At 37.9% G+C, this 12,156-nt stretch overlaps 1 protein-coding gene and 1 pseudogene across 9 annotated transcripts in view; one reads left to right on the top strand and one right to left on the bottom strand.

Annotated features, from left to right (window-relative positions):
- Cacnb2 (calcium voltage-gated channel auxiliary subunit beta 2) overlaps positions 1–12,156 on the top strand; it is a 372,470-nt gene that overhangs the window by 87,851 nt on the left and 272,463 nt on the right. The window lies entirely within an intron of this gene.
- On the bottom strand, positions 7,334–7,434 carry LOC124078319 (small nucleolar RNA U3; annotated as a pseudogene).

Here is a 12,156-nt window from a genome sequence, read left to right as displayed (position 1 = left end):
TAAGAGCTGCTCTGCAGGAGTGTGGGCCCAGGGTGGGGTGGGGTGCCTGTTAGCTTTCTGTTCCTGTAGACATGATATAATCCATTTATACAGAGAAAAGATTGACTCTTGGCTTGTAGGTGTGGAGGTTTCAGTCCACGATCAGTTGGCCTTGTTGCTTTGGGCCCTGTAGCAAGGCAGCACCTGGTGGAGAAAAACTGTTCATCTTTCGGTCAGGAAATGAAAAGAAGGGGCTGAGGTCCCATTGTCCCCTTTGAGGTCACATTCTCATTGATCTAAGGACCTCCATTAGGCCGCATCTCTTAATGTTCCCTCCACTTCTCAATAGTGCCATGCTGGGGACCACATGCTGGAATATTCCAGATCCTCTGGGGTATGGGTATACTAGGGCACACCCTTGTATCTGAAGGCAGGATGGAGTTATGGCAGAGAACAAGAGGCAGGAATTAGCCCAGACAGGGCATTTTATACTATGCTAAGTAGTCTAGACTTATTTCACTGGGATTTTGTAGCTGAAAGATCATAAAGTCCCTGGTAGCCCCACATACCCTGCTCCCCATCCTCTTTCGAGTGTGGAGCATATCCTAGTTTGGACCTGATGTCTTCTCCTAGAAGTCTTCCAAATGGAAGAGTGATCCAGATGTAGACTGACTCTGGGATGGGAAATATGAAGACTATTTTCTAAAACGCCTCTCCTCCTCGGCACTGGATTTTATATAGCTCCCATATCCACCCCAGACACAGCTTAATGATTAGCTTATAGTATGCATGGATCCAAACCATGATTAAAGCCTGTTTTGGTTTTCAGATTCTTGGCACCAGTTCATGAAACCCTTCCAGTTCTAATCTGGACTTCACTTAATAAAACCGAAGCTTTTGATATCTAGCCTGCCAAGGTCACCTCGCACATGCGTACTTGTACTGTGGAAAGCCAGAGTTTTTTGAGGTTTACCTTGGTTCCATTTTTCAATTCTTTTCTTATCTCAAACCCACTTCATTCTTTTCATTTTTCCCACTATTTGATTAATGATGCTTCCAAACCTTTTCTAATGCTTTCTACTTAATGGGAACCAAAAGAGAAAAAAACCAAAGCCCCCAACTTACCAAATACCACCTGAGTCTAACATAAGGAACTACTTGTTACACTTTCTTAAAGGGTCATTTAAAATCTTTTGAACTCCTACGTTGCTTGAACTAGTGTAGCATGAGTGAACTGACTGCCAGAAACCAAGGATTATAGTGATTCAAAATTACTTCTCGAGGGAATGACTTAATATTTGCCAGAATAGCTTCATTCAGATAATAGCAAGTGCTATAGTTCTCGAAAACAGAGTGGAAAAGTACTGAAGGGAGAATCCAGAGGCCTGAGTGTGAGTCCCATCTCTGCCCTTAACTAATACAACAGCAAAACATTCAACTATTTTTGACTTGGCTTTTCTAGAACATGAGAGGCGGCCCAGATTATATCCAAAGTCTGCAATTGTGAAATTGTGAATTTACTTTTTTAATTATAGTGGCGATATGACCTCTCAGGAAAGTATTTTAAAGAAAGTATTTTAAAATTTGATGGCAGCTATAACCCAAATGCTTTGACTAAGACTTGAATCTTAATTTTTTTGTGTGACAGTATTCCTTAGCAAAGTTTGCCACCTAGTGGTAAAAAGGAGTAAAACAGAACTTTGCTTTAAACTATAGAACAAAGACTCTGTGACTAAGCTAAAATTGTTGAACGCGATTATTATATTGACTAGGTTTTTAAAAATTGAATCTACTTTAAAAGTAGAAAATTGGTCCTAAATCTCAATCAATCCTACATCTTAATTGTTATAGGTTGTGTTTTTGGTTTCTAGGCTGCCTTCAAATCTGATAAAGCACTAAATGCTTTTATTTGTCTCAAAGAAGGACTTAGTTTCTGAGCCCTGGAGTCACTTGTCAGCTATAAACATAGCTTTCCAGAGTCCTCTTAAATCTTATGTACACAGCTGCCTCTTTACCTTAGCTGCAATGAACTCCAGAATTTTGAATAGCCTCATATGAAAAAAATAAATAAAACCTTAAGTGTGAAAGGTTGAATATTTTCACATTTCATAATATTTTCATAAAATATTGAATGACCAGAACAATAGGAATAGTTCATGCTTTGAACTAGCGTAACAAACACTGAGTGTTCCATTGACATTAGAAAAATGTCTAAAAACATATTCTGCTTGACATTTTGTTCGGTTCCACTTGGACTTTTTCTTGGACAATATTAGTTTATAATCCAAATAACATGTTGCAAAATATTCACAGTGACTCAAATCACTGAACATTCTTTGGTTGCGTGTACAAAATGTAGCCCGACCTTTGATTAAAGTCGGATGCAGATTGTGACTCAGGCTTCACAGAGTTCGGACATGTGGTGTGTCAGATCAGGATCCTCCCCAACTCTAGATTTGGGAATGTGCCTGTAGTGAGATACTGAGAGCATGAAGGGTGTAGCCAGGTGACTTGATATGGATCTTTTTATCTGGGGAACAAATCCAACTCCTTCTTTGCTCCCCTTTTGATTTTTCTCAAAGACACCCCAGGCTTAAGTGTCCCAGGCTGACCTGATCTTGCCTCCCCCCAGACCTGGCTCACTTTCAGTCTTTCCTCCCTCAGCAAATGGTATTTCTCTCTCCTCCGTTACACAGACCCATAACCTAGGAGTCATTCTTGATAACATTCCTCTCCCTTGGTCCAGAAGCCAGGCAGTCCCCAGTTCCTTTGCAGGTACCTCAGGTCCTGCCCACCTCTCCTCTGCCAGCTCACCTGAGCTCCCTGTTCCCTCTGCCAAATCTGCTCTAAAGTTGCCCTGCCAACTCATTTCCTGCACTATATGATGCACCCAGATTGGTCTTTTGAATGTGGAAAGTGGTCTTTTTAAAACCTTAAGTCCCCCTTGCTAAAACCCTTAATTGACATTCCATGACAAATACAAACCCCCTAAAAATGGCCTGAAGCTGAATAGTGGAGAGTAGAAGAATGGTTGCCGTGGGTGGGATGGGTGGGGAGAGGATGCAGGAAGGCATTGGTGGAAGTGTACAGAGTTTCAATCCGCAGGATAAGTAGATTGTGGAAATCTAAGAGGCAGTCTGTGTGAGCCAGTTAAAAATAGTGGATCTTATACTTGAAATTCACTAGAAAGCCAGCTCTGAAGGGTTCTTACTCCATACATGGCAGTGAGATAGTTTTTTTGAAGCGATGAGAACATTCATTAGTTGGATTGTGGTGACTGTTTCACAGTGTATATGGGGATCAAAACATGGAGTTTTTATACTTTAAATATTTACGATCTCTACTTGCCAGTTGTTCCTTGGTAGCGCAGGAAAAAGAATCGTCTTAAAGAACTTGTGTGATGTGCCATGAATTCCCTCTGGATCTAGTCTCAGGAGAGCCATACCCACACTGGCCTTGTATTCAGGATGCCTCTTCCCACAGAGCCTCTGCACATGCTGGTCCCTCTCCCTGGATTGCTGTTCCTATCTCCCTTTCATCTAGTTCACATTACTGTCTTATAGATTTCAGCTTTTGCCTCATTTCTTCAGGGAATTCTTTCCTGTACTCATAGACCATTGTCAGTTCTCGTAGCCTCTTCGTTTCTTCCTTAAGCCACTTGTTAGAGCTGCAGTTGTACTGCAACTCCTTGAGGTTGGAATCTGCATTTACTCCCCAATGAATCTCCAGATCCTCATCCAGTATCTGGCCCCTGCTGGATGCCCAAGATACTTACAAACTGTCAATGGATGGAGCATCTTCGCTTGACCACAGTATTCTAAAACCCAAAGTAAATGACATAATCAAATAAAATAATTCCAACCACATAGAAATTTGCAAAACTCCTTGAGAAACACAAATTTGATAAGGAAGAAGCCAACAGCATTGGGTAGATTTTTTCCAACAGAGAAGATACCTGGTCAGGCTTCCATTGAGCACTGTGGGGGTGGCATGAACTATATGGGCAGCTCCTCGACCAGCTTTGCCTCTGTTACCATTTTCTTATAGATTCATTGCAGAATTCCACGCTCAGAATATTCTAGTTCAGAAAACACTTCACATAACAATATTAAATAGCACAACTCATGGAGTGTAGTGAAAAGTAAAACTGAAATTTTGGGGGGAGTGAAATTTAAGAGAGAGCCAGACTCTATTCTAGTAAGAGTGAAGACTCATTTGTATTACAGGTATTACGCTACTCCATTCTGACCTCCAATGCTAGGAGTTAAATAGTGATTCTTCTACACTGATACTGAAACTGGATTTAAACCCACCCACGTGTGACTACAAAAATCAATGCTCTTGAAATAATTTATATATTTGCTCTCAAAAAAGGAAAAAAGGGAGGGGGGGATGAACCAGTCATATAATAACCTTGTAAGGTAGTTTCTATTTTAGCCCCATATTAGAGATGAGAATACTGAGGTACAGAGTGGTAAATGAACTTGTGCAGTCACAGAGCCTGTAAAGGGTAAAGCGAATGGAAACCTAGTATTTCGAATTAAAAACCGGGACTTGCATAGATACAGTACCTTTATATGATGGAAAGAAATTAAAGTGGGCCCAAATCACTATTAAATATATAAAGTTCATTAAATGTAAATTTATGAGCAAAAATTTTTATGCTATTTTTGAAATTCAGTCCAATGTAGCAATATATGAAATATAATTAAAAATTAATATTGTAGAGAAATGAGTAAGCCACTCATATTACTAAACTAAAAGAATACCAAATAAAAAGCATGAGAATAAAAAATATTCCAAAAGAAATAGATATAAGAAAAACCACCGATGATACTATGGTAATATGTTTTGAAATCCATGGAGAGACTACATTGAGAGTGGCAACAGAAAATGCTTGCATTTCTTTTTATGTGTTCTCTATTTTGTTCCATTAAAGATGTAAGTGACCTGTAAAGAGGTATGTGGAAAAATGGAAATTAAAAAAATTAACAATAACCTCACAAAAGTGAGGCAAAGAAAAGTATATGTAAAAACAAAGATCTAAAATTCCCCCCAAAAGACTTCAAGAGATGTAGGTCCATGTGGTGTATTTATGCTGGAAAATAATCCTCTTCCATCCAGGCCTCCTCACCACGATGGATGGACTTGGTCATTGAGGTAATGTGGGAATGTCTGCAATGTAGGTGAGACTGGCTGAATTGACCTCCTTGCTACACTGCAGGTGTAGCATCCCAAGGTAAGCCACCTGTGACAGCCATGGTGGACAGAAGTAGTTATAAGAAGAAAACACAGATCACAGGTAGCCTGCCCTAGAAAGTACCAAGCTCGCTTTTCTGCTATTGTGCATATAAAGAAAATGACTACTCAGCCCCTCTACTTGGGGTTGAGACAGTGAGTTAAAACTCTAGACAAAAAGTTCATTAAATATAAAATAGTAACAAAAAAATTTTTATCAGTCAATCACAAATAAGGAGATGGGCACAATCTAAAGCATTAATGTTAAAAGAAAGAAAAACTGGCATCTAAAGAAATAAAAGATTCTGGAACATAGCAGGAAGCATATGATACAGCTCAATTCTAATGAGGAAGCAGTCTTAAGCATTCCCACATACACCCTTAGATCTTCCTTCCAAAAGTAAGGTGTAGTGAAAAATACTGAGAAATTCTTGGAGTGGAAAGTAGGACCAGTATTTTCTATGGAAATTAAAATTCCAAACCTACATAATGAAGAAATGTTCTAAAGCAAGAGAATGGGATCACACCATCCTGTGAAAATGCCACCTTAGAAGAGGGACCAGTGGTCAAGTGTTGTAACAGACTATATGCTCTTTGGTTGAACCCTGGGTCCCCATGCCTTCATGCCAATTCACACTCTGCTGCTTCATAAATAATAGGATAGGACGTGCCTGTCCCTTGAACTTGTAGTTCAGGGGTCACAAAACAAATGGATCCTGGGGTATCATAGAATTTACCAATTCTTCAACAAAGTGACTGGAAAGAGCTGACCAGGAAAGAAGAGCGGCTACAACGGAACCAAAAGGGGCTTAAGCCAAATGCTACGTGAAAACCACTCACAGGAAGGAGTATTCAAAGCAGAAGCCAAAGGGGACCCCACACTGCAAGGAGCATCAAGGATGAGAAGGAAATTTCTCACAATGTCCTCACACATTGTACGGTGGTTTGGATCTGGAACGTTCCCCAAAGACTGGTTTGTTGAAGGCTTGGTCCCCAGTGCAGCATAGTTCAGAGGTGGGAATTTGGGGACGTGATTGGCTCATGACAGCTCTGACCTCATCAATGGGATATCCACTGTTGGATTCATGGCTGAATGGACTATTGGGAGGTGATGGAAACTGTAGGAGGTGGAACCTAGTAGAAGGAAGTGAGTCCTTGGGGTGTGCCTTCAGGGACAACCTCTTGTCCCAAGTCCCTTCTCCCTGTTTCTCTCTGCTTCCTGGCTGCTGTTAGGGAAGAGCTTTGTTTTTATACCAACCCTCCACACCACGAAGTTCTCCCTTAACAGGCCCAAAGCAATGGAGCCGGGTGACCATGGACTGAAACTTGGAAATTGTGAGCCAAGAGAAATCTTTTTGTTTGTTTTTTTTCTTAGTTTTCCATTGCTATATGAAAATTCCTAAGGGTGACAAGAATATGGATTTAATAGTCAGGGGAAAAAAATGAAAAAAGGGAGATGGCAGTCTAAGGAATTAAAGCATCAAAACATCAGAAACGGCACAGAAAAGATTATACACTTACAGTAATTTAACTATTGATACATAGGGAATGTTTGAGATAGTCCTTTTCACCCACAGTCACTATGATTATTATTATTATTATTATTTTGCATGTGCATGTGCGGTGAGGATGATTGGAAATTGAACCTAGGGCTGCTCTGTCACTGAGCTATATCCCCAGCCCTTTTTATTTTTTCTATTTGAGAAAGGGCCTTTCTAAATTGCCAAAGCTGTCCTTGAATTTGCAATCCTCCTGTTTCAGTCTCTTGAGAGGCTGGGGATTACAGTTGTGCACCATGGTGCCTAACTGAAAATAACTGATAATAACTATTAAAAGCTGTTGGGGGGAAACCGATAAACACAGAAGACAAAGATGACACAACAGAAGAATACTTGATATTTAAAAGAAAATAGATCACTTGATGGGACAAAAGACATACTCTTTGAAATGAAGATTGCAAGAATGCATTATAGTTCCTAAAAATACTGTATAAAACAACTATTAAACTTCAAGAATTAAAAAAACTTTCTTCAGAAAAAGGAAAAAAAATCAGATGTTTTCACATTTCTCCCTGTAACCCTTAATGCCAGAGACTGCTGGTACATTTTCTACAAAGTCCTGAAGGAACAAGCATATGACCTGAGGATGATGTTTGCATTTAAATTGTTCAATATTACAGCAACACACTATAGAAATGATCCCTGAAAGTATAGTATGGAGATTCTTTGGAAAACTTGGAATGGACCCAGCTGTCCCACAGCTCAGTCTATATCCAAAGGACATAAAAACAGCGTACTACAGGTACACAGCCACATCAATGTTTATTGCAGCACAATTTACAATAGCTAAACTGTGGAACCAACCTAGATGCCCTTCAGTAGATGAATGGATAAATAAAATGTGGTATATGTACACAATGAAATATTACTCAGCAATAAAAGAAATAAAATCACATAAATGGATGGAGTTGAAGAATATCATACTAAGTGAAGTTAGCCAATCCCAAAAAAACAAATGCCAAATGTTTTTTCTGATATAAGGAGGCTCATTCATAGTGGGGTTGGGAGGGGGAACATGGAAATATTACACAAACTCTAGATAAGGCAAAGGGGAAGGAAGGGTAGGGAGGGGGCAAGGGGTATAAAAAAGATGGTGGAATGAGATGGACATCATTACCCTAAGTACATGTATGAAGACACAAATGGTGTGAATATACTTTGAATACAACCAGAGATAAGAAAAATTGTGCTGTATATGTGTAATATAAATTATAATGAATTCTGCTGTCATATAACAAATTAGAATAAAAAATTTAAAAAAATATAACAGCAACACAAGCAATCTCAGAGAACATGTCACCCGTGAGCCTTTTTTGAGAAACCAACTTGACAATGAAATTCAGCCATTTAACGTGCAGATCAAAAGAGAGCTCAAGAAAAAAAGGAACTGTGGGGAAAAATCTATAATAAGCATGGAATCCATTTAAATACAGAACTGATCCCAAACAGAGGAATGTTACATAATAGAAAGGATAGCTTGAAACATTGAGATATAAAAATAATATAAACAAGTGGGAATTGTGTGATGGGTAAATGAGAGGACGTGAGAGTGTGCTAGTTACAGTCTCTTAGGAGAGGGTGAGAACTTCTGCTCTCCAGAATTGAAAACTCCAAGAGAACAAGAGCCTACCATGCACAAAGTCCTGGATCCCCAGCTCTGGAAAGAGAGGGAAGAAAGAAAAAGAAAAGTAATGATGAGTCCAATGTCTTATTTTTCTGCTATTTTCTCCTCTTAACTTTAGAGAGGTCATTCAGGAAACACTAGCTATTGTGTATAACAATCATTACTTGAAGTTCAATTGTTTTTACTTTTTTAAAAAAAATTTACTGAAACAAGTGAAGTTGAATTTAAAACTTTAAACAGCTTCAAACTGGGGATGTAGTTCAGTTCAGAGGTAGAGCATTTGCCCAGCATGTGCAAGGCACTCGGTTCAATGTCCCCATACCTAATAATAATGATGTTGATGATGATGATAATAATAATAGCATCAAAACCTGGCACAAGAAAGGTGCAGTTGTGCACTCCTATAATTCCAGTGGCTCAGGAACCTGAGGCAGGAGGATCGTGAGTTCATAGCCAGCCTCAGCAAAAAATAAAGTGCTAAGCAACTTGGTGAGGCCCGTTTCTAAATATAATACAAAATAGGGCTGGGGATGTGGCTCAGTGATCAAGTGCCCTTGAGTTTAATACCTGGTACCAAAAAAAAAAAAAAAAAAAATCCCTGGCACAGTAGCACATGCTTATAGTCCAAGCTACTCGAGAGGCTGAGGCAGGAATATGCCTTGAGCCCAAGAGTTTGATGCCAACCTAGCAACATAGACCCTTCTCAAAATATAAAAATAAAAATTAAGAAAAATATCAGTCGGTCGATTCCATTTTGATAGCCATGTTATCAATCTAGTTGCAAGGAGAGTTGTCTTCCGATTATCACTATACTTCTTTATGGATGCTATTACTAAAGTGATTTAAAAGATCTCTTATCTTCATCCTTTCCTGCATTGTGAACTTGTTTTTCAATGAATTATTTCTATAAAAGCAATAGGGGGAGTCTACTTTAAAAAAAAGACTAGAAGTATTTATGATATACCAAGATGCTATCAGTTAAGTAGATGATAGAATTATGAATACTTGGTATTTTACTCCTTTTATTTTTAAATTAAAAGGAACATATGTTAATATAATGAAATGCCAATTTGTAGACTTCTATAAATTAAGTAGTATTTCAAGAACCCATTTAATACTAAATATAAAGTTATCATATCTTACTAAAGTAGATTCATAGATTTACCTTCAGACTTACCAAAACAAAGGGATTCTGTATAGAATTACAAAAAATCTTTAAGGTAATTTTTAGGAAGTACTTGATAAAGGAGAGTTTTTGCAAAATCATGGCACCAGGCACCACATACTTCTTGGTCCAGAGACCACATTTCTGGTGGGCTTATCCAGCCTAAAGCAACTGCTGTCTAATGAGTTAGACTGGGCCCTTCACTCTGAGAGTTTTTGATTCATACCATTAAAAAACATCTGGTAGGGTAAGATGAAACAGTCTTGGTCATCATCAACATGTCATTAAGATTTCAATCCAAGTCAGGCATGGGGGCATGTGTCTATAATCCCAGCAAATTGGAAAACTGGGGCAGGAGAATCACAAGTTCAAGGCCAGCCTTAGCAACTTAGGGTCTCTAAATTTTCAGGGGTCTCACTATCTTGAAAAAATAATAGCAAAACACTGGAAATGTAGCTTGGTGCTAAAGTACTCCTGGGTTGAATCTCCAGTACCTAGTACCACAAATATTAAAAAAAGGGGGGGGGGGAAATCTTTAAAAAATTAAAATGTTTGAGAAACATGAGAACAGGACAGGAAATTATACATGTATACAGTTTTAATTTGTTGAATTGGTTAACAGTTTAATTGGTAAACAGTTCTTCTTGCTATGATATTGTAAAGATTTTATTTCTTCTCTGCTTAAAACACAGGGGGAATTTGTCCCACTTACTACCTGGTACATTTCCGTGGTTAGCTAAGTATAATTTTGAAGTCACTTTGGGCAATTTAGATGCTGCTTTAATAATTGTTATTCATATCTACTTTTACTGAGCTTTTAATCTTTTTATGTACATTTTACTGAAAATCAAAGAAAGAACTTTTGAAATGTTTATACAAATAGTTATTACCAGCTAAAATGGTCTTCTATATTATATTTTGAAAGAGAAGGGTGGTAAGCAAGCAGATCAATCTTTACTTATACTAAAGTTGAGAGTAAAGAAAATGGTCAAGTAAAACAAACAATATTCAAATACAAATTCAATATTTTATTTTTCATATTCTGTGTTCAGACTGAAGCAAATATGCGAGTCTTAATAGATACAGATGCATAAAAAAATTATTCATGACAATAGAACATTATGAACTGAACTCTGAACGGGGCTTTAATTATGTAATATAAAAATACATAATAAAATAATAGAGCAATAATTATTTTACAACATTATATTAGGATAACTAACTACTTAACACTAAGTAAAAAGTTAAATAGAACATGCCTTGCGAGTTGAATATAAAACCATGATTAGAATAAGAATGTTAAAAAAAATTTTGCTTTACAGCACAATATAAAGGTATAAAGTCTTAATTTTGATGCAAAGAAAAAATACTGTGATATTTAAAATATTCTTCATAACGAGAAAACAAAATGAAAAGCACACCAGGAAAATATTAGAAGCAAAAATGTAAATGAGAATAAAACTATCTCATAAATACAATCTACTAATTGGTAAAGCTACAGCCATAAGGAAAATGAATTAAAAACTATGTGTACTTAAGCCAGGCATGGTGGCATATGCCTGTAATCCCAGTGGTTTAGGAGCCTGAGGCAGGAGGATCTCAAGTTCAAAGCCAGCCTCAGCAAAAGCAAGTCTCTGTGAGACCTAAGCAACTCAGTGAGACCCTGTCTCTAAATAAAATACAGAATAGGGCTGGGAATGTGGCTCAGGGGTTGAGTGCCCCCTGAGTTCAATCCCTGGTATCCCCTCCCAAAAAAGTATGCGTATTTAAATTCAATTAGGCAAAAGCAAAATATTTAAAGAAAATATGGGAAAAATCATTGTATTTATACATTAAGACAAAAACTAAATTTTCTTTGATACTAAGTTGTCATTATACTTTCAATAAAATTAAAAATTTATCTAGCATCCCAGTAGACATGGAAAGAGACTATTTTATTTATTTATTTATTTATTTATTTATTTTTGAGAGAGAGAGAGAGAGAGAGAGAGAGAGAATTTTTTAATGTTTTATTTTTTAGTTTTCGGCGGACACAACATCTTTGTACGTGGTGCTGAGGATCCAACCCGGGCCGCACGCCTGCCAGGCGAGTGCGTTACCGGTTGAGCCACATCCCCAGCCCTGGAAAGAGAATATTTTAAAACCCACAGATTACTAATACACAGAATCCCTAGATTTCAACAGCCATCTAAACACACTTTTGCATTGAATTTGATGAAGAGTTAAACCCAAAGTGTCTGTGACATTTATTCAGGTTTTAAAAAAGCAATTCATAAAACTCCCAATAACTATGGGAAATTTTGTGTTAAGGGTAACTCTGGCTCTTTCTGGAGATTGTTCTTAGGCAGTTGGAAGCAGGCAGAGTGGGGAAAGAGACCACAGACTTGAGATTGTTCAGAGTGTAAGGAATAGGGGCTTGGATGTCTGAGGGCTCTGAGCTGGAATCACAGTGGTGGCACTCATTCATAGTTGTCCTTGGGTATGCCCTGGCACTCTTCGAATCCTATCTCCTTAATTGTGTCATGGAGTTACTACTAAGCAGAATGCTGCATTGCTGGGGAGAATTAAATAATACAATGTGGTAAGATGCA

Source organism: Marmota monax, unplaced genomic scaffold (genome assembly GCF_021218885.2).
Source record: "Marmota monax isolate L192 unplaced genomic scaffold, Marmota_monax_Labrador192_F-V1.1 WCK01_AAM20220418_F8-fsc00098, whole genome shotgun sequence".
NCBI classification, from domain to species: domain Eukaryota; kingdom Metazoa; phylum Chordata; class Mammalia; order Rodentia; family Sciuridae; genus Marmota; species Marmota monax.
This window is presented reverse-complemented; position numbering and strand designations above follow the sequence as displayed.